Source organism: Pongo abelii, chromosome 6, assembly GCF_028885655.2.
Source record: "Pongo abelii isolate AG06213 chromosome 6, NHGRI_mPonAbe1-v2.0_pri, whole genome shotgun sequence".
Lineage (NCBI taxonomy): Eukaryota > Metazoa > Chordata > Mammalia > Primates > Hominidae > Pongo > Pongo abelii.
In genome coordinates this window covers 52,000,472-52,021,763 of record NC_071991.2, presented here as the reverse complement: position 1 = coordinate 52,021,763, position 21,292 = coordinate 52,000,472, and the positions used below count along the sequence as shown (strand labels likewise).

Sequence of the window (21,292 nt, the reverse complement as noted above, 5' to 3'; positions counted from 1 at the left end):
AAAGTGCTGGGATTACAGGCGTGAGCCACTGTGCCTGGCCTAAGTTTGTGGATTTCTATTGATTGCCTGTGAGCTATCCCTATCCTTATCTCCCTCACCATTTCAGGTTTGGGGAAGAAGGACTACACTCTTTCAAACTAATATCTGCCTTTATGGCAAAGCTGAAGGAATGTGAAATGCCATGGAACAAGCATTGATGTATAGATATCCAGAAGATATCATTTCCGCTCAAAATCCTCTTATGGAAAGGTGATCCCAGCTATTCAAAGTGTGGTCCATGGACCAGCAAATTCAACAATATGAGGAAGGTTGTTAGAAAAGCAGGGTATAGGACCCAACCCAGAAATATTGAATATCTAGTATTCAGTATTTTGGATATTCAAATACTGGATATTCAGTATTTCTGGGTTGGGCCTGATACGGACATATAACCTGAATTTTAAAAGATTTACTGGTTATTTGTAGAAATATCAAAGTGGGAGAACCACTTTTCTAATTAATACTAAAATTGGTAAAATCAAAACCGTGCGCATAGGTTTGTAATTACCTTAACAGTAATTACATTACATGCAAATGGATTAAACACTTCAATCAAAAGGCAGAGATTTATAGAATGGATAAAAATGTTATCTGCCAGGTGCAGTGGCTCATGCCTGTAATCCTAACACTTTGGGAGGCCAAGGCAGGAGGACTGCTTGAGCCCAGGAGTTTGAGAATAGCCTAGGCAACAAGGTGAGACCCTGTCTGTACAAAAAATTTTTAAAAATTAGCCAGGCATGGTGGCAAGCACCTGTGGTTCCAGCTACTCAGAAGGCTGAGGTGGGAGGATTGCTTGAGCCTGGGAGGTCTAGGCTGCAGTGCGCTGTGATTGTGCCACTGCACTCCACCCTGAGCAGCAGAGAGGCCCTGTCTCAAAAAAAAAGGAAAAATGCTATCCAAGCACTAGATATCAGTGACACACTGTAGATTTAAAGACACAATTAGGTTGGCAGTAAAAGGATGGAAAGGAATATATGATGCAAACAGTAACCCAAAGGGAACTAAAGCTGCTCCAATAATTTCAGACAAAATACACCCCAAGATAAAAACTGTTACCAGAGACAAAGAAGGACATTTTGTATTGATAAAAAGGTCAATCCATCAAGAAGATACAACATTTATAAGTATGTATGCAACCTAGCAAAAGAGTACCAGATAGTTGAGACACAAACTGACAGAATTGAAGGGGAAAACAGAACAATGTAACAATAATAGAGATTTCAATACTCCCCATTCAATAATGTATAAAACAACCAGAGAAAAGATCAGCAATGAATTACAAGACTTAAGCAACAATATAAATCAACTGAACCTAACAGATATTTATAAAACACTCTACCACCCAACAATAGAGTAAACACTTTTTGAAGTCAACATGGAACATTATCCAGAGACCCTATATTAGGCCATAAAACAAGAATTAATATAATTAAAAGGATTTAAACCATACAAAGTATATTCTCCAACTAGGATGGACTCAAATTACACAGCAACAATATAAGGAAATTTGAAGAATCCAGTACATAGAAACTGAATAACACATGCGTAACCAATCCAGGAGTCAAACGGGATGTTAGAAAATTAAAACACAACAGGCCATCGTGGTGGCTCATGCCTGTAATCCCAGCACTTTGGGAGGCCAAGGCGGGTGGATCACCTGAGATTGAGAGTTTGAGACCAGACTGACCAAAATGAAGAAACCCCGCCTCTACTAAAAGTACAAAATTAGCCAGGCATAGTGGCGCATGCCTGTAATCCCAGCCACTTGGGAAGACTGAGGCAAGAGAATCGCTTGAACCTGGGAGGCAGAGGTTGCGGTGAGCCGAGATTTCGCCATTGTACTCCAGCCTGGGCAACAAGAGTAAAACTCCGTCTCAAAAAAAAAAAAAAAAAAAAAAGAAAAGAAAAGAAAATTAAAACACAACATACCAAAATTCACACAATGCCGATAAAGTAGTGGTTAAAAGAAAATTTATAGCTTCTAATTCTTACAATAGAAGAAAGGTCTCAATCAATAATCTAGGTTTTTATCATAAAAATTAGGAAAAAGAAGAGTAACCGGACCAAAGATAAGCAGAAAAAGGAAATAATAAATGATGCCATTGCAGGACCTCAAAAAACATGCTAAATGAAAAGAGTCGGATCACTTATATATGTCCAGAAAAGCCAAATTCACTAAGAGAGTAGACTAATCGTTGCCTAGGGCTATCAATGGGGATGAACTGGAAATGGGTTGAGAGATCTTGGGCGGGGGAGGCATGAAAATGTTCTAACACTTATTTATGATGATGGTTGCACACACTTGGTAGTTACTAAAAATCACTGCATTATACATTTATTTGAGGGTGATTTTGAGTGATCCAAAATAAACCACAAAAAACCTTTTTTAAAAAGCCATAAACACAGAAGGACTGGGAAACCATAAGAGTCACATATGAAAAAACGTGGGATGTTATAATGCAGATAGATGAATACTAAAAGAATAGCAGATCCTAGAAAACTGAAGTCTAAGGCAGCAGAGGGTAGAATCTGAGAACCGACTCAGTTTCTACTTGCAGAACCTCCAAAGCTCAGCAATTGGCAGCACCAGATACTTCTGGAGGTGAAGGGGCAGTTAAAATAAGGAGGATTGGTTAAATGTCCATAGGCAATTCTCCTTGGTCTGGGCAGAAGTTCGTTTAGCATGTGGAAAAGGTATAACAGAGGTTCTCTGGCCACGGAGACGTCAGGTGGGTCTCAAGGAAGTTGCCGCAACAGACATAGAGGATCATACGAATGAATGGAAAACCAATGATAGATTTCCCAGACTCCCTCCACTCAGCTCCCAGAACACTCACAGCATGGCTTTCCCTTCCACATGGGAGCCTTCTCTGGGAAAATATAAGCCACCCAAAGAAGAAAAACCAATAGATAACTGAACTCAGTTGTTCCCCAACCAATTACCTAGAAAATCACCCTGCAGTGGGGGATCAACAAGCCCTACTCAGGCACTTAGGGCTACCAATCAACTTTTCATCTTTCACTAAAAAACAAGAATACTGTGGCAGCCACCCTCTAAAATGACCCTAATTAATAATCGCTGATCCCTAAAAAGAACACCCTTGTGTAGTCCCTGCTACCCTGAATAGGGCTAAGCTGGTGTAAGCTAGGATAGTGCCTATCTGAAGAATAGAACTGCAGACACAGAGGTGAGAAAAGAATTTTTAAAATTCTTAAAATTGAGAGACCTGCATTCCAGATTGAAAGGGCTCACCACTGTGAAATTTTAGAACACCAGGAATGAGAAGATGCTATAAACTTCCAGAGAAGAAAAATAAAAAACAAAGCAATGATAAAAGGCCTTAGGAAAAGATCAAAAATTGGAATTACTTTGGACTTCCCAATAGCTATTCTAGAAAATCAAGAAAATGAAGCAATGCCTTCAAAATCTAAAGCAACCTAACTTTTAACTTAGAATTTGATATCCTGGCAAATTAAAAAATATAAAATGAAAATTCTAGGGGCCGGGCATGGTGACTCATGCCTGTAATCCCAGCACTTTGGGAGGCTGACGTGGGTGGATTGCTTGAGCCCAGGAGTTCGAGACCAGCCTGGGCAACATGGCAAAACCCTGTTTCTACAAAAAATACAAAAATTAGGTGGCTGCAGTGGTGCACACCGGTAGCCCAGCTACTCGGGAGGCTGAGACAGGAGAATCGCTTGAACCCGGGAGGCAGAGGTTGCAGTGAGCCGGATCACGCCATTGCACTCCAGCCTAGGCAACAACAGTGAAACTCCGTCTCAAAAAAAAGAAAAAAAAAAATTAGCCAGGCATGGTGGCGCATGCCTGTAATCCCAGCTACGTGGGAGGCTGAGAAATGGGATGATCACTTGAGCCCAGGAGGTCGAGGCTGCAGTAAACCAAGATGGTACCACTGCACTCCAGGCTAGGCAACAGAGCAAGACCCTGTCTCAAGAAAAAATAAAAAAATAAAAAATTCTACCTCCTATAAACCCATCTGGAAGGAAATTGCCCTAGGATTCATTACACCATAAGAACAGAATATAGTAACAAAGAACACTCCAGATATAGGAAAATGGGTGATCCAACACAGGAGAGAGGCTAAAGGAACCTGCAGAATGATGGTGTCTTAGTCAACTTGGGCTAACATAACAATGCTGTGTGCCGGGTGGCCTAAACAACAGAAATTGATTTTCTCAGCTCTGGAGGGTTGGAATCTGAGCTCAGGGTCCCAGCAAGGTAGGTCTGTGGTGAGAGCTTTCTTCCTAACTTGAGATGGCAGCCCTCTTACTTTGTCTTCACATGGCACAAGCGGGTGGGGATAGGACAGGAGAGAGCAAGAGTGAGAGCGAGAATGCGTGTACGAGCCTGGGCCTGCACAAGAGAGAGTGATCTCTAGTACTTCTTCTTTGAAAGGGCACCAATCATATCATGAGGGCCCTAACCTCATGATCTCATTTAACTTTAATTAACTCACAAGGCCCCATCTCCAAATGTCATCACATTAGAGATGAGGGCTTCATCATTCGAATTATGGGGAGACCCAAACATTCAGTCCATCATATCTTGGTAAAGGGAGATGCCTGGATGATAAGCATGGGAGTAGCCACCTTCAGTAAGATGAAATGGACAGAACATCTCAAGTATATGCATTGAAGGTCTTAAGTTTGAAGCTTGGAAAAATGTTGAGGTTGAATTACAGATCAGTACATGGAAAGCAAAAACAATAATAATAACAACAAAAGCTCAAAAACAATAAAAACAGGACACATTTTGAGCGGACACATTTTGCAAGATACAGCTCACCTCTGGTCATAATCATAGTAAATACCAAAGAATTATTTAACTAAGTTTATGATATAATAATTACTGGGAAAATGAGATACAGAAGGGTACACATGTATGGTGAGAGCAGGAGAGAGAACTACATACTCATCTTCCACTGTACAGAGGCAACAGAAAATAACCAAACTTGAAAAATCATGGAGCAACAATGCAACTATGACATTAAGATGTGGAGATAAACATCAAAACAACCAACTAAAAAAGCTCGACTCTTTGGAAGAGTGATTTTTTTTTTTCTTTGAGATGGAGTCTTACTCTGTCACCAGGCTGGAGTGCAATGGCATGATCTCAGCTCACTGTAACCTCCGACTCCCTGGTTCAAGCGATTCTCCTGCCTCAGCCTCCCGAGTACCTGGGAATACAGGCACGCGCCACCATGCCCAGCTAATTTTTGTATTTTTAGTAGAGACGGGGTTTCACCACGTTGGCCAGGATGGTCTCGATCTCCTGACCTCATGATCCACCGCCTCGGCCTCCCAGTGGAAGAGTAATTTCATATGCTCTCGAATGTGTTAACTGCTACGGAGGGGCAGGGCACAGAGAGTTCTACCTGTGTAGATCCATCCTCCCATGGTAGCTTCTCTCGGTTATATGGACAAAGCACCACTGATAGAGAGTGCCCAACAGAGGCAAGACCCAAAAAGACCCGTCCTCTAATGCATCCCTCACTCCCATGGCATTTCCACCACAGAAAGTCCTTTCTATTCCAGGAGTAACACCGAAGAGTGTACTCTCAAGGCAGTGACAGTCCTGAGCAAAGAATGCTGGACTTGGAATCAGGAACCCTAGAGTCAAAGTTTTGCTCTACGTCTTCCCAGGGACCACTTACTGACATACACACATCTGTTTCCTCATCTAGAAGACAGAGAACTTCTGCCTTGGCTCTAAGAGGGCTGTGGTGAGAACAAGTTAAATAAAAGAAGTAAACGCGCTTTGTAAGTTGCGGCATGTAAGTTGCATGGATTAGGGAAACTCTCCCACACTCACACTGCATAACTTTTGACTTCTTTCCCCAGTGGCATCCAAAGTCCTTTAGTTGATGCATGAACCAGAAATTCCCTGGCGTGTTCATTGCCTGGTACATCTGGTATGCAATCTTCTGGCTTAGCCTCATCTTCCTAAACGAAGGGAACAAGGTGTAAACAGCATGGCAAGAGAGCACTGGGATTCTCTCCTGCTTCCCTTGGAGTCACTCTCGCCTGGCTTTTTCCTGAGTTGTGGGTGCCCATGTCATCTTAATTACCCCTCAAAACTAGAAAGAAAGACAGTTACACTTGATTGAAAAAACAGGAAACAAATGTACCAGAAGAACTATACCAAAAACAATGTAGCTGTTCTTAGAGAAAAGTTACTGGTGAAGCAGAAAAATCTGTCCTTATATAGCAATGACTGGTGAGCTCCAAATTTTGATGTAAATTAGATTCTAAGGTTTTTTAAAAAAAGGTTTCACTACCTCAAAATGTAGAATGAAGCAAGATGTATGAATTAAAGTAAATCAGGCTTCCTGGAATAATAGAAATGGCATATTATGCTACAATAACTTATTATACCCTGAAGGCCCCTATCATGTTTTACAGTCGCATGCATGCTGTAATTTTTTCAAGTTTCCATGAATATTAAATTTCAATAGAAGGATGGTTTTTAAGAATCTTTTTTTTTTTTTTTTTTTTTTTTGACACAGTCTTGCTCTGTCATCCAGGCTGGAGTGCAGTGGTGCAATGTCGGCCCATTGCAACCTCTACCTCCCAGGTTCAAGAGATTCTTGTGCCTTGGCCTCCTGAGTAGCTGGGATTACAGATGTGCACAACCATGTCCAGCTAATTTTTTTGTATGTGTGTATTTTTAATAGAGACAGTTTTTTGCCATGTTGCCCAGGCTGATTTCGAACTCCTGACCTCAGGTGGTCCACCTGCCTCAGCCTCCCAAAGTGCTGGGATTATAGGCATGTGCCACTGTGCTTGGCGAAGAATCTTTCTTCATTGAGAGTTACGAAACAGCAATTTTTCTTGGCTGTGGCCTGCCACTCTAAGTCTCCCTCGTGCGCACACACCCTGGCGCCATAGCCAGGGAGCTGCAGGAAGGATGCCTGCACCGGGGAGCTGGACTGGATGAGCTGTCGGGTCTCCTCGGAGTTGACTGCTCTCTGAGCTGCTGATACTCAAGAAACCAACACAGGATGGACTGAGGGACTGAGCCAAGTAAGGCTGACAAGAAAAGGAGGCAGCTGAGCCTAAAGGTGTCGTTACCCAGTCAGAGACAAGGGGGCCACGGCCAAGGAACCCATGTGGGCCTGCACTGGTTCCTCAGGGAAGGGAAACACAGCTGATGAAATTTCCACAAAGGCAGAGGCTTGTGACAACACTAAAAATTATGACCCCTCAGTCATCTGCAGGAAAGAAACAGGCTTTTCATAAAAGGGTATTTAAATGTCATGCAACCATTTTTCATAACGAGTTACTGAGTGTGTAAGTATGTCTAGTGGAATAACCAAGAGTACAAACTTCACACTAACCTTGATAAGCCCAGGAGGACGATTTTCGTAACTGGAAAACAAAAAACAAAACCATCAACCATTTTAATGGGAACGTAACATACTTTTATAAACAAAAGGCAGCAGCCAGGTCAGAATAAAAAGGAGATTCTTAGAGAAAATTCAAAACTACATTTTACTATATCTAAAACAGTTAATAAAATATGCTCAGCATTCCGGATCACATATAAATAAACTGATGAGATAACACATCCTGCAGAGATCCAGAAGTTATGTTCATTGAAATAACTGATGTCTCTCAGCAAAATGATCTTGTCTGGAGGAGAAAGGAAAGCAAGAGGTTGCAGGGAGAGTATGAGGTGAGAAGACCGTGGGTCCTCTGGTTCCAAAACACCACTGTGTTTTTCTCAGGTTACTGACCTAGCATAACATCCATGTACTCAACAATGAACAGGCTCCTGGGGGAAAGGAGTGCAATCTGTTCCAACACAGTGTGGGTGGCACAGCGGAGGATGCACAGAGCTGCGTGGACAGGCCTGTCCCAGAGGCACCTTCACCCACGGGCCTGCAACGCCAGCTCCAATTCCGCCCGCCCACCCGTCTGCCCTCCAGGTTTACAGATGTTGACGCCAGGACACAGCAACCCAAAAATGACTGCCGAGCACCAGAATATGCCACCCTAAAATATGTTTCATTGGCATATTAATTATTTCAAGCTGATTACTTTGAGAAACTGCAGACAAGGAATAGCCCTGAAAAGCTGCCATTTTGTAAGAGAAATTTACATCGATTATATAAAGGAAATTTACATTAGTAATAAAGGAGTTTGTATAAGGAAAAGAGCTGCTCCCAGACAAATTTTATTACATGAAAGACTTTTATCTACATAAAAATGCAAACTTTATTCACCATATGTTTCCTCCCCCATCCTCCCATAATTTATTTCTACCCCTCCTCCAGAAGCCCCAATCCCCTGTTCCTTTCTGCAGCTGAGGATGCTATATAAGGTTCCTCTGGTGCTTCTTTGAGTCTCATATTTTTGTGGGACTCCCATGCATAGACATGTAATTAAGATTTGTTTTCCTCCTGTTAATCCGTCTTATGTTCATTTAATTAGTAGCCTAGCCAAAGAATTTAGAAGGGTGTAGGGAAGCCATTTTTCCTTCCCCCGCACAGACAGGTATTACCTGGGAAGAGCAGAACGCTTCTCCTCCCTGTGCTAGGTGGCACCTGCCACAAAAGACGGGCCAGGACTTCCTTATTTCCATCCAGGGACTGAACCCGAGGGAGACCCAGAATGCTGAGCACACAAAGTCTGTATCTGGAACAGGCGGCGAGATGTGAAGGAAATTCTGCAGGCGAGGTGTTCATGCACTCAAAGAGCAACTCGGGCTCTTAGAGGGATTTGCACCTCCCCCAAAAAAGTAACATAAATATTTGTAGCTCAGATCTGTGCCTTAACCCTCTAAACCTACAAGTAAGTACTCATTTCCATACTTCAGAATGGCTGCAAAGTATAGGAACGCTTAATGATTTAATGTTCTCTTCATCCTGACCCATTCCTTATGAACTGATTTTAGAGACCCTTTTGGAACAGAGTAAATACGGGGGAGGGAGGGATTAGGGAGAACAGACTAAGGAAAAAGTGAAATGCTTTCCCTTCCATTCGCCTCCAAGGTGTCAGAGAAAAGGACTTTGCCAGAGTACAGATGAGAAATGGCACAGGTCGCTACAGCAAGAAAGATTTCCCTTTGGCTTCATCTGTGGACACCGTCAAAGGACTCCTCTCACCCTCACTATCACTGATCCATGGAATAGGAGACCCTACTCCATGAAGATTACATAGTAAACAACTGGGTAGTAGTGGAATTAGCTTTTTAGGTATGATACAGTGCTTTTCCAAAGTAAATACTTAAAATATCTTCTAATGGAAAGCTGTGGTATATCATAAGCAAGAATAATGGTAAGATGATACAGACCACCTGCAGCCATCCTTTAGAGGTGTTAATACTATGCCTTGGCCGCTCATGCCTGTCATCCCAACACTTTGGGAAGCTGAGGCAAGAGGATCACTTGAGGCTAGGAGTTTGCCATCAGCCTGGGCAACATAGTAAGACCTCATCTCTACAAAACAAAAAATTAAAAAAGGCCGGGTGCGGTGGCTTATGCCTGTAATCCCAGCACTTTGGGAGGCCGAGACGGGAGGACCACGAGGTCAGGAGATCGAGACCATCCTGGCTAACACGGTGAAACCCCGTCTCTACCAAAAATACAAAAAAATTAGCTGGGCGCAGTGGCAGGCGCCTGTAGTCCCAGCTACTCGGGAGGCTGAGGCAGGAGAATGGCATGAACCCGGGAGGTGGAGCTTGCAGTGAGCCAAGATCGCACCACTGCATTCCAGCCTGGGCGACAGAGCAAGACTCTGTCTCAAAAAATAATAAATAAATACATAATTAAATAAAAATTAAAAAATATTATGCCTTATGCACAGAGGCCTAAGAGAGTTTGGAAGGGAGGTGGTAAAGTCTATGAAAATATCCAATAATCCAACAAATAACCATTTTTGCCACAGGAGCTGAACAAACAACATATGGCCAAACTAAGTTCCAAATTCCTGAAAAATATGTAACTATTTTGCCTAGATGGAAAAGGAATGTGATAGAACTGTACATTCTGAATTCTATTATTATTTGCAATGGCGTTTCCTAAATAATCCATTTTACAACGTTCCCACCAGTTTAAGGGGGGCTGATGCTTTTTTCCCCAGGGCTAAACAAGTCATTAGTTTATGTAGCATGTTAAGATATTTCCAAAGTTTAAAATAATATTCATGTAAATTTGTTTGGGTATATACCCAAAGGACTATAAATCATGCTACCATAAAGACACATGCACACATATGTTTATTGCGGCACTATTCACAATAGCAAAGACTTGGAACCAACCCAAATGTCCAACGATGATAGACTGGATTAAGAAAATGTGGCACATATACACCATGGAATACTATGCAGCCATAAAAAATGATGAGTTCATGTCCTTTGTAGGGACATGGATGAAATTGGAAATCATCATTCTCCGTAAACTATCGCAAGAACAAAAAACCAAACACCGCATATTCTCACTCATAGGTGGGAACTGAACAATGAGAACACATGGACACAGGAAGGGGATCATCACACTCTGGGGACTGTTGTGGGGTGGGGGGAGCGGGGAGGGATAGCATTGGGAGATATACCTAATGCTAGATGACGAGTTAGTGGGTACAGTGCACCAGCATGGCACATGTATACATATGTAACTAACCTGCACATTATGCACATGAACCCTAAAACCTAAAGTATAATAATAATAATAATAATAATACAATAATAATAATAATAATATTCAGCCAGGCATTGTGGCTCACACCTGTAATCCCAGCACTTTGGGAGGCTGAGGTGGGTGGATCACTTGAGGTCAGGAGTTCAAGATCTGCCTGGCCAACATGGGGAAACCCCATCTCTACTAAACATACAAAAATTAGCTGGGTATGGTGGCGCACACCTGTAGTCCTAGCTACTCGGGAGGCTGAGGCAGGAGAATCGCTTGAAGCCAAGAGATGGAGGTTGCAGTGAGCTGAGGTCACACCATTGCATTCCAGCCTGGGCCAACAGAGTGAGACCATCTCAAAAAAAAAAAAAAAAAAAAAAAAAGTTAAGCAAATGAAAAAAACTCAGGCTCTTATTAACTACTTTAAAAATACAAAATAAATCATAGGCCATTATTTGATGCAAAAGTGAATGATATTGCATAGTAATACTTATGTTAACATTAACTACTAATTTAGCAAAAATTATTATAATATGGCTACATAGGAAGGATGGCAACAAGGGTAGTAAAACAACTAAAATCTTACTTACTCTGCCCTCAGTTGAATAGCTGTAGGAGACCAGAATATGCTACCTCAAAGTACACCTTTTTGGCTAAGGATCATTTTGAGAAACAGCAGACACAGGGGAAGCTCTGAAAAGAGAGCAGAAGTCACCCTTTTGTAAGAGAAATGTTCATCTATAAAGGAAATCTCCATTTCAGGTGAGACCCTTTTTTTTTTTTTGAGATGGGGTCTTTCTCTGTCACCCAGGCTAGAGTGCAGTGGCTTGATCTCTGCTCACTGCAACCTCTGCCTCCCGGTTCAAGTGATTCTCCTGCCTCAGCCTCCTGAGTAGCTGGGATTACAGATGTGTGCCACCACACCCAGATAATTTTTTTTGTTTTTAGTAGAGACAGGGTTTCAACATGTTGCTCAGGCTGGTCTCGAACTCCTGACCTTGTGATCTGCCCACCGCGGCCTCTCAAAGTGCTGGGATTACAGGCATGAGCCACCGCTGCTGGCCACAGGTGAGACCCTTTCTATATAAGAAAGAGAAAAATGTCTTTCAATCACAAGAGAATGCTAACAACGGGGAAAGCACAGACGCAAACCTGCATAACAAACCTTACCTTTATTTATCATACTTTTCTTGGTCACTATCCCATAGCTCAGTTCCCCCATATCTTTCTTTCTTTGATTTAGCTGAACATGATATTTAAGCCTGAATCCAAAACCACTTCTTCGAGATTTTTCATTCCACTGCGTATCTCCCATGTATATAGAACATATACATGGTAATAAACTTCTGCTTGTTTTTTTCTGTTTGTTTGTTTGAGAGAGAGTTTTGCCCTCATTTCCAGGCTGGAGTGCAATGCACCACAACCTCCACCTCCCGGGTTCAAGTGATTCTCCTGCCACAGCCTCTCAAGTAGCTGAAACTACAGGCGCACACCACCACGCCTGGTTAATTTTTGTATTTTTGGTAGAGACGGGGGTTTCACCATGTTGTCCAGGATGGTCTCGATCTCTTGACCTAGTGATCTGCCCGCCTCAGCCTCCCAAACTGCTGGGATTACAGGCATGAACCACTGCGCCCAGCCTTTTTTTTTTTTTTTTTTTAAGATGGAGTTTCACTCTCATTGCCCAGGCTGGAGTGCAATGGCACAATCTTAGCTCACCGCAACCTCCGCCTCCCAGGTTCAGGCGATTCTCCCGCCTCAGCTTCCTGAGTAGCTGAGATTATAGGCATGTGCCACCAGGCCCGGCTAATTTTGTATTTTTAGTAGAGACAGGGTTTCTTCCATGTTGGTCAGGCTGCTCAAACTTCTGACCTCAGGTGATCCACCCGCTTCAGTCTCCCAAAGTGCTGGGAGTACAGGCGGGAGCCACTGTGTCTGGCAATGCTTGTTTTTTTATTATTAATCTTCTGTTACAGGGGCCCTGGACCTTAGAAGAGTGGAAGGAAAAAAAATTTTCCCCTTAAATAGATAATGTCCATTATGGAATCAAAAAAGGCAATATACGGCTGGGCACGGGGGCTCATGCCTGTAATCCTAGCACTTGGGAGGCCAGGCTGGGAGGAATCCTTAAGTCCAAAACCAGCCTGGGCAACACAGCTAGACCCTCCTTCTAAAAAACCAGGAAGGAAGGGAGGAAGGGAGGAAGGGAGGGAGGGAGGGAGGGAGGAAGGGAGGGAGACAGGGAGGGAAAGAAAGGCAAGAAACATGATTTTAAAATAAACAGTTACAGCCTTGCACAGTGGCTCACACCTGTAATCCCAGCACTTTGGGAGGCCGAGGCCGGTGGATCACGAGGTCAGGAGATCAAGACCATCCTGGCTAACACGGTGAAACCCCGTCTCTACTAAAAATACAAAAAATTAGCTGGGCATGGTGATGGGTGCCTGTAGTCCCAGCTACTCGGGAGGCTGAGGCAGGAGAATGTCCGCTTGCAGTGAGCTGAAATGGCGCCACTGCACTCCAGCCTGGGTGACAGAGCTAGACTCCGTCTCAAAAAATAATAATAAAATAATAATAATAACAAAATAAAATAAGCAGTTACGTCCCAGATGAAAAAAACTAAGTTTCCTCACAGAAGTCTCGATGGTGAGAGGGGTGCAGAGAATATATAGGGTAACTGGAGTCTCAAACCACTATTTTTTTAAATTAGCCTTTTCTTGTGAGTTCACTTGGGTCAAGAAAAAAAAAAGCCTTTGGTACTATTTGATTAAACAGCTTAAATTACATGAAGTATTACTCTGGAATGAATAACATTTGATTTAAAAGCAAACAAGTCTCCGAACTAGCCAAAGGAAACATATTGACGGTCCAGTCAGTTGTAAATCTCTGAAACTAGAAAATCCCAGTGCTCTGAGAATCTTAGCCCATTTTATGCTGATATAACAGAATACCTGAGACTGGGCAATTTACAAGGAATGGAGATTTATTTCTTACAGTTCTGGAGGCTAGAAAGTCCAAGGTCAAGGGGCTAGCATCTGGCAAGGGATTTCTTCGCTTCCTCATCCCATAGCAGAAGGCAGAAGAGCAAGAGAGAGCATGGGTGGTGAAGCACAGCAAACTCATGTTTTTATCAGAAACCCACTCCAGCAATAACTAATCCACTCCTGAGATAACAGCGCCTATCCACTTATAAGGGCAGAGCCGGCTGGGTGCGGGGGCTTACACCTGTAATCCCACAAATTTGGGAGGCCGAGGCGGGTGGCTCATGAGGTCAAGAGATGGAGACCATCCTGGCCAACATGGTGAAACCCTGTCTCTACTAAAAATACAAAAATCAGCTGAGCGTGGTGGTGTGCGCCTGTAGTCCCAGCCACTTGGGAGGCTGAGGCAGGAAAATTGCTTGAACCTGGGAGGCGGAAGTTGCAGTGAGCCAAGATCACACCACTGCACTCCAGTCTGGCGACAGAGTGAGACTCCATCTCAAAAAACAAACAAAAAGGGCAGAGCCCGCCTGACATAATCATATCTTAAAAGTCCTATCTCTCAACACTGTTACATTGGGTATCGTTTCAATAAATGAACTTTTTGAGACAAGAGTTTCACTCTGTTGCCCAGTCTGAAGTGCAGGCCTGATCACAGTTCATTGCAGCCTCAACCTCTCAGGCTCAAGTGATCCTTCTACCTCAGCCTACAGAGTAGCTGGGACTATAGGTGCACACCACCATACCCAGCTAATCTTATTTTTATTGTAGAGATGGGTCCTCAATATGTTGGCCAGGCTGGTCTCAAATTCCTGGGCTCAAGCAATCCGCCCACCCAGGCCTCTCAAAGTGCTGGGATTACAGGCATGAGCCACTATGCCCAGCTCTCCAACACATCAACTTCGAGGACACATTAAAACCATGGCAGAAGTAAACGTCTGGTTTTGCTAGTTTATAGGTCTATATTACTTAGCTGGTGAGGTTCCACTTTATCATTTGCAAAAGTAGGTTATAATCTCTCTGCTGTCTAGGAGCTACAAAATAAACACATAGTATTAACCACTGTGTGGCATCCTACAGCTAAATATACTGAGCGTCGGGCAGGGCCAGGCCCTGCCTGCAGTTATGCTAGAGAAAGATCTTTAAACATGTCTTCCATGGGAGAACAAGAGCACCACCCGGTGACTTGAAAAGGCCAAAATGCCCAGTAATGTGGATGCCCACAATGCAGGGTCTCCATCCTGAAACCACTGCCCTGTTAAGGTGAAAAGTCATTCAGCTCTTGGGCCACCAAAAAGTAGGCCAGACTCCACCAAAAAAATGCATTTTGTATGCAATCTCCCAGAAGTCTGATTATAAAGGATTTTAACTCCTTGAGGACCTTTCCTTACATGACCCATATAGCATAGGTAACAAAAAGTGCCTGTGACAGAAACAAAGTGTTGACTGAGTGAACATCACACTATGTCAACCCAAAGAAAAAACAGAAGGCAAAATTAATGTCAGTAGAGTTCATCTGAGCCAAATTTGAGGACTGCAAGCTGGGAGTATCTATTTAAGTTGCCTGAATATACACTCCTGGGTTGCAGCCCTCAAACTTGGCCCAAAATAAACTCTATACTTACATTAATTTAGCTTCAGTTTTTTCGTTTGGGTCAACATATGTGGCGTAGTTGGCAGAATAGGTCCCTCCCTCTACCACTGCCCAGTGTTTCTCTCTGAAAGCGGCACTTGGTACCAACATGAACTCCCATCTCTGACTTTCCTAAGGTCAGGGGATCAGGATTTTTATCTGCCAACACATGGGTCTTAAGTCGCCAATTTACTTTGGTTTGGGGCCAAGGTCTTGTTGCATTGTGACCTTTCGTTATGGAAATTGTGCTTGTTTCACCCTGGACCAACCTCTCTTGGAGTCCCTTTTCCTAATTTATGAGAGTGAATACTTCCCTCTGAAGATTAAAGGCACTTGTTCCCTCTGGCCCATTAGGGAACTCTAAATAATTAGAGACTTGGCGAGGTGCCAGGACTTTGTCCGTAACATTCAGTGGCCTTACAGGGTTTCCTCTGTGAGAACATCTGTACCCTCTCACTCTGCCAGTGAGTGTGCATAAAGGCTGGTCATCTTGCATTTGTGATTCCTCTGTGACCCTCAGGGGATTCATAGTTTCTGAGACACATAAGAGAGGAGACCTGACTCGCTGGTGACACACTGAAGTGATATACTCACAAGCGGCACATTTAGGCCCAAAACACTGCTCAGAGTCATGAATGATTCAGGTCTCTAAATTATGGGTAACAAATCATCTGGGTCTGAGGACTCCCCAAGGAGGCACCCTCCCTCGGAGACACCAGCTGGTTTTATGTGCAATACCTGCCGAGTTTCATCTTATAAGTATTCGCACACATTGGCCCACATGACTCGAGAGGACCCCAAATTATGACGGCCAATATGGGGGTCCTTTGAAATGCCTAAAGTAATTCAATTTTCTGCACAATTGGGAAAAGCTGGGTTTAGAACCAGACAAATTAAATGGGAAATCTCCTTTCTGTTTGTCCTGGCTGAAATCTGCTCATAAGAGATATAAAAAAAATTTTTTAAAGAGCTGTGTGGTCGGCCAGGCGCAGTGGCTCACGCCTGTAATCCCAGCACTTTGGGAGGCCGAGTTGGGTGGATCACGAGGTCAGGAGTTCGAGACCAGCCTGATCAACATGGTGAAACCCCATCTCTACCAAAGATACAAAAATTAGTCAACTGTGGTGGCGCATGCCTGTAATCCCAGCTACTCTGGAGGCTGAGGCAGGAGAATCACTGGAAGCCGGGAGGCGGAGGTTGCAGTGAGCCAAAATCGTGCCACTGCACTCCAGCCTGGGTGACAGAGTGAGACTCCATCTCAAAAAAAAAAAAAGCTCTGTGGTCAGAGTCAGCTGCTTAATTAAAGGCTGATATTTAGGCTATAATTTTTTTTTTTTTTTTGAGAACTAAAAAAGGCCTTTCTGCTTTTTCTCTTTTCGACCTTATTCCTGATAATATTTTTCAGTCAACTGAAACTCCTTTTAAAAAAATGTTGGAGGCCACTGTTTGCTTCCTACCTTGTTGGCATGATTTTGGTTGAGAAAAATGTAAAACTTCATTGGCCTTTTAGGAAGCTGAAAATCTCCCAAACTGGCCCCTCTAATACTTAACTCTTTCATTTCCTTCCACTTCTGCTCCTTCTCCCTTTTGCCATCTTTGGTAACACATAGGAGACTTCTGGCACTTCTGAGACCCCTTGAGGACACGGAAAAAGGGGCCATGCCCACCCTTTTTTGGGGTCTTCAGTCTTTCTCATGGAATCTAAGAGTCATGAGTAGGCTTCTCTCAGGTCTATGGCTCTGCTCTATTTTGCACGGAGTTTCTGGATCTCTTTGGCTTTTGGAGTATGAGGTATTACTTTGTATTGTGGGGGAGAACTTGACATTTGCATGTGTGATGGCTGGCAAGTCACTGGCAAAAGCTGCAGTTTTGGAAGTGGCTGATAGCTGTTGCAGTGAATGGTCACTACTGAAGGAGGCAACTTGTTCCTTTGCCTGTTTAGATTAAAAAGGTATGCTTTGAACACTTGAAGACTCCTGTGGGAGAGGGGCTGATTGCAGAGTGGATTGATGGAGTCAGGTCACCCACCAGCCTCTGTGAAATGTCCTTGTCTTGAGGAAAACTGTGGAAAGAATTCACACTGGTTCGGTGGTATTTCCCTCTTCTTGGGGACCTGGGATTCAATGTAAAAGTAGAATCCTTGAATTTTAAAGATCTGAATGTTCTGCCTTTCAGCTGTGCCTGCTTTTCACATATTTAAATATTAGGCCCCGAAAACTGCAACTTCTTTAACCGTCCTATTCATTAAGAGGCTCCATCCTGAAGTCAGAAATCTCATTAAGAAACAATCTATCTGGCTCTCGCCTGTAATCCTAGCACTTTGGGAGGCCAAGACAGGCAGATCACTTGAGAATGGGAGTTCGAGACCAGCCTGGCCAACATGGCGAAACCCTCTCTCTACTAAAAATACAAAAATTAGCTCGGTGTGGTAGCAGGTGCCTGTAATCTCAGCTACTCAAGAGGCTGAGGCACGAGAATCTCTTTTTTTTTTTTTTTTTTTTGAGACGGAGTCTCGCTCTGCCACCCAGGCTGGAGTGCAGTGGCGCCATCTCGGCTCACTGCAAGCTCCGCCTCCCGGGTTCATGCCATTCTCCTGCCTCAGCCTCCCAAGTAGCTGGGACTACAGGTGTCCGCCACCACGCCCGGCTAATTTTTTGTATTTTTAGTAGAGACGGGATTTCACCACGTTAGCCAGGATGGTCTCAATCTCCTGACCTCGTGATCCACCGGCCTCGGCCTCCCAAAGTGCTGGGATTACAGGCGTGAGCCACCGCGCCCGGCAGAGAATCTCTTGAACCCGGGAGGCAGAAGTTGCAGTGAGCTGAGATAGCGCCACTGCACTCCAGCCTGGGCAAAAGAGGGAGACTCTGCCTCAAAAAAAAAAAAAAGAAGAAGAAGAAGGAACAATCTATTAAACTAAATCAGTTGCCAAAATGCAACTTCCTGACATTTAGCTGGCTACTTTGAAACTCTGTTTAAAAAAAAAAAAAGTCTTGCTCTGTTGCCCAGGCTGGAGTGCAGTGGCAGGATCTCAACTCAACACAACCTCCGCCTCCAGGTTCAAGAGATTCTCGTGCCTCAGCCTACTCAGTAGCTGGGATTACAGGCGTGCGCCACCAAGCCTGTCTAATTTTTATATTTTTAGTAGAGACAGGGTTTTGTCATGTTGGCCGGGCTGGTCTTCAGCTCCCGACCTCAAGTGATCTGCCCACCTCAGCCTCCCAAAGTGCTGGGATTAAAGGCGTGAGCCACCGGCGCCCAGCCTGAAACTCTTTATAAAAGAAATCTACCACCGGGCACAGTGGCTCAAGCCTGTAATCCCAGCACTTTGGGAGGCCAAGGCGGGTGGATCACCTGAGGTCACGAGTTCGAGGTCAGCCTGGCCAACATGGTGAAATCCCATCTCTACTAAAAATACAAAAAAATTAGCTGGGTGTGGTGGCACACACCTGTAACCCCAGCTACTTGGGAGGCTGAGGCAGGAGAATCATTTGCACCTGGGAGGCGGAGGTTGCAGTGAGTCGAGATTGTGTCAATACACTCCAGCCTGGGTGACTGAGGGACACTCCGTCACAAAAAAAATAAATAAATAAATAAGAAAAAGAAAGAAAAAGAAAAAGAAATCTACATCTATTAAAAGAAAAGAACCTCCATTTGTAAGGGCATCTCCCTCGGTGGACCTAAACCACTAGAAAATTTCAGGATGGGGAAGACATTGGCTTAAAGTTTACCTAACAAACGGTACGGTACCTCTGTTTAAAATACTTTTCCTGGTAATTTTAACCAGTTTTTAACCTATGCCTTTCTTTGTCTCAGCAAATAATTCTGTTTAGGTACAAGTTCTGTGTCTTTTAGATGTAAATTTTTTACTTTGTTTCATCTAATAGGCTTTTGAAAGTGCAAACTTAGGGTTGCCTAGCTACTAATAACTTAGGGTAGTGGAAAAGATAATCAAGAGACTGATCCTCTAAAGCGGACGATCACTAAGTGGAGGATCACTAAGTAGACGATCTAAGTGGATGATCACTTTAGACGATCATCTAAAGTGGACATAGACTATTAGAAAACTGGCTAATGAAGAATCTTATAAAAGATAAAAGATCTGCTTCTGTTTGTCTGTATGCCTATGTTTATATGTGTTACAGGCATGTGATATTTCATTACCAAAATATATGAAAAAGCTCAAATTAATTGGCACCAAAATATGCCACCCTGACATATTGATGACTCTGAGCTAAAAGAAACTGAGAACCAGCCAACACAGGAAAACTTCACCTCGCCGGCAACTGCTCCCCTTTTGTAAAGAGAAATTTACATCTTTAAAGGAAATTTCCATGAGTAAACGTATCTGTATCAGAAAGAGAGCTGCCTGGAGACAGCTTTTATCACCTGGGAGCCTAACAAAGCAACCTTTATTCATCGTACATTTTGACCCTTCCATAATTTGTCTCCACCACGCCCCAAAAGGCCCACGCTCCTATTCCCTGGCCCTTCTTTCAGTCTCCCACTTCTGCGGCCCTCCAGTGCATGGGTATGTAAAAATAGTTTTTCTCTTGTTAATCTGTCTTATGACAATTTAATCTGTGGCCCAGCTAAAGAACCTAGAAGGGTAGAAGGAAGCCATATTTCCCTACCCCACCTTTGAGTCTTCTTTACACCACACTCTCCCGGGTCATCTGGACCCTCCTTGAACTGGAGCCACGGGAGCGCAAGGCCTCCCAAGTCAGAGCCCGAATTCCACGTGGTGCCAAGCGGCAGCTGGCTCCCTGAATGCCCACCCTGGACCCTGGTGTAAAAAAAAAAAAAAAAAAAAAATTCCCTCCAACCTGGAAAGAACAAGTCCGCCTTTGTTCTACCTGGCAGCGCCGTGGCCAGTCCCCGCCGCCCATTCTCTCTTCTTCCCGGCCTCGCCACACCAACACTGCAGGACCCGTGTCCTCGTCCCTTCTCCATAGCAGAGGATGAAAAGAACGGGGTTTCTCCATGTCGCAGTGGCCCAGGGAACTCAGGGGTGGAGCGCGGGGGCAGCGTGCTCGGTTGAACTTGCCTCTTCGGTTCACAAATGTCAAGCGAGCGCCAACAACTCTTGGCTCGCCCAAAAGAGGCGACGCCCACACCAAAGCCGGGGCGAGGAGGGCAAGCCGCTGCCGCCTCCCCGGGCCGAGGCCCTCCTCCACCCGCGCCGCGGCCTCCAGGGCCCCTCCGTGGCCGGGCGGGCCTCGCTCCCCACCCAGTGAGGACTAGAAGTCCCGTCGCAGGCACTAGGTTCCTCACAGGCCCGCACCCCTGTCTGCTCCTGGGGGCTTGGAGGACCCGGCCCAGCGCCCACCACGGCGCCCGGCGCCCCGGTTCCCAGAAGACGGGCGGCGCGCGGACTGCGGCTCAGACGGCCGCTCGAGACTCACAAGGACTCCAGGTGCTTGAGCTGCTGCAGCTGCTGGGCGTCGTGCCGCCGCCGCTTCTGCTCCCAGGCCCGCTGCAGCTCCTGATCCGGCGGCTCTTGCGGCCACCACGCGCCCTCAGGCCCCGCATCCTCGCGCCCCGGCCAGGACGACATCGCGGCACCTGCGGAGCGGCTCTGGCTGCGGCCAAGAGGGCACTTCCTCCGCGCGGCGTCCCTTCCCGCCGTCGCCCCGCGACTCGCCCGGGAGGGGACCCGAAGTCCCGGTCTCGGCCGCCAGATCCCCGCCTCCCCGCGGCCAGCCCCAAGTCGGTGCGCAGAGCGCCACAGCCCAGCCGCCAGCCCCACGCTGCCGGTGGGCGGGGAGCGCCCCCTGGCGGCGGCTGGAACCGAGGCGGGGCGGGGCCCTGGTTGGGAGCCTGGGGGAGCTTCCAGGAGCTTCAGGGTTCCCACCGGGCCACACTCATCTCCCTGCCCCTTTGAGGTTCCCGACCAAGGCAAGGGGTCTTGTGCAAGTCATGTTTGTAGATCCCCAGTGACCAGACACACGGGAGCTGCTCATTACATAGTAGTAGGATTCAGCCATTTT

The 21,292-nt window shown here is 45.0% G+C and overlaps 1 pseudogene; it reads right to left on the bottom strand.

Annotated features, from left to right (window-relative positions):
• The window catches only part of LOC100436905 (retinitis pigmentosa 9 protein-like), a 30,371-nt pseudogene extending 9,334 nt beyond the window's left edge, over positions 1 to 21,037 (bottom strand).
• Between the last annotated feature and the right edge of the window lie 255 nt (positions 21,038 to 21,292).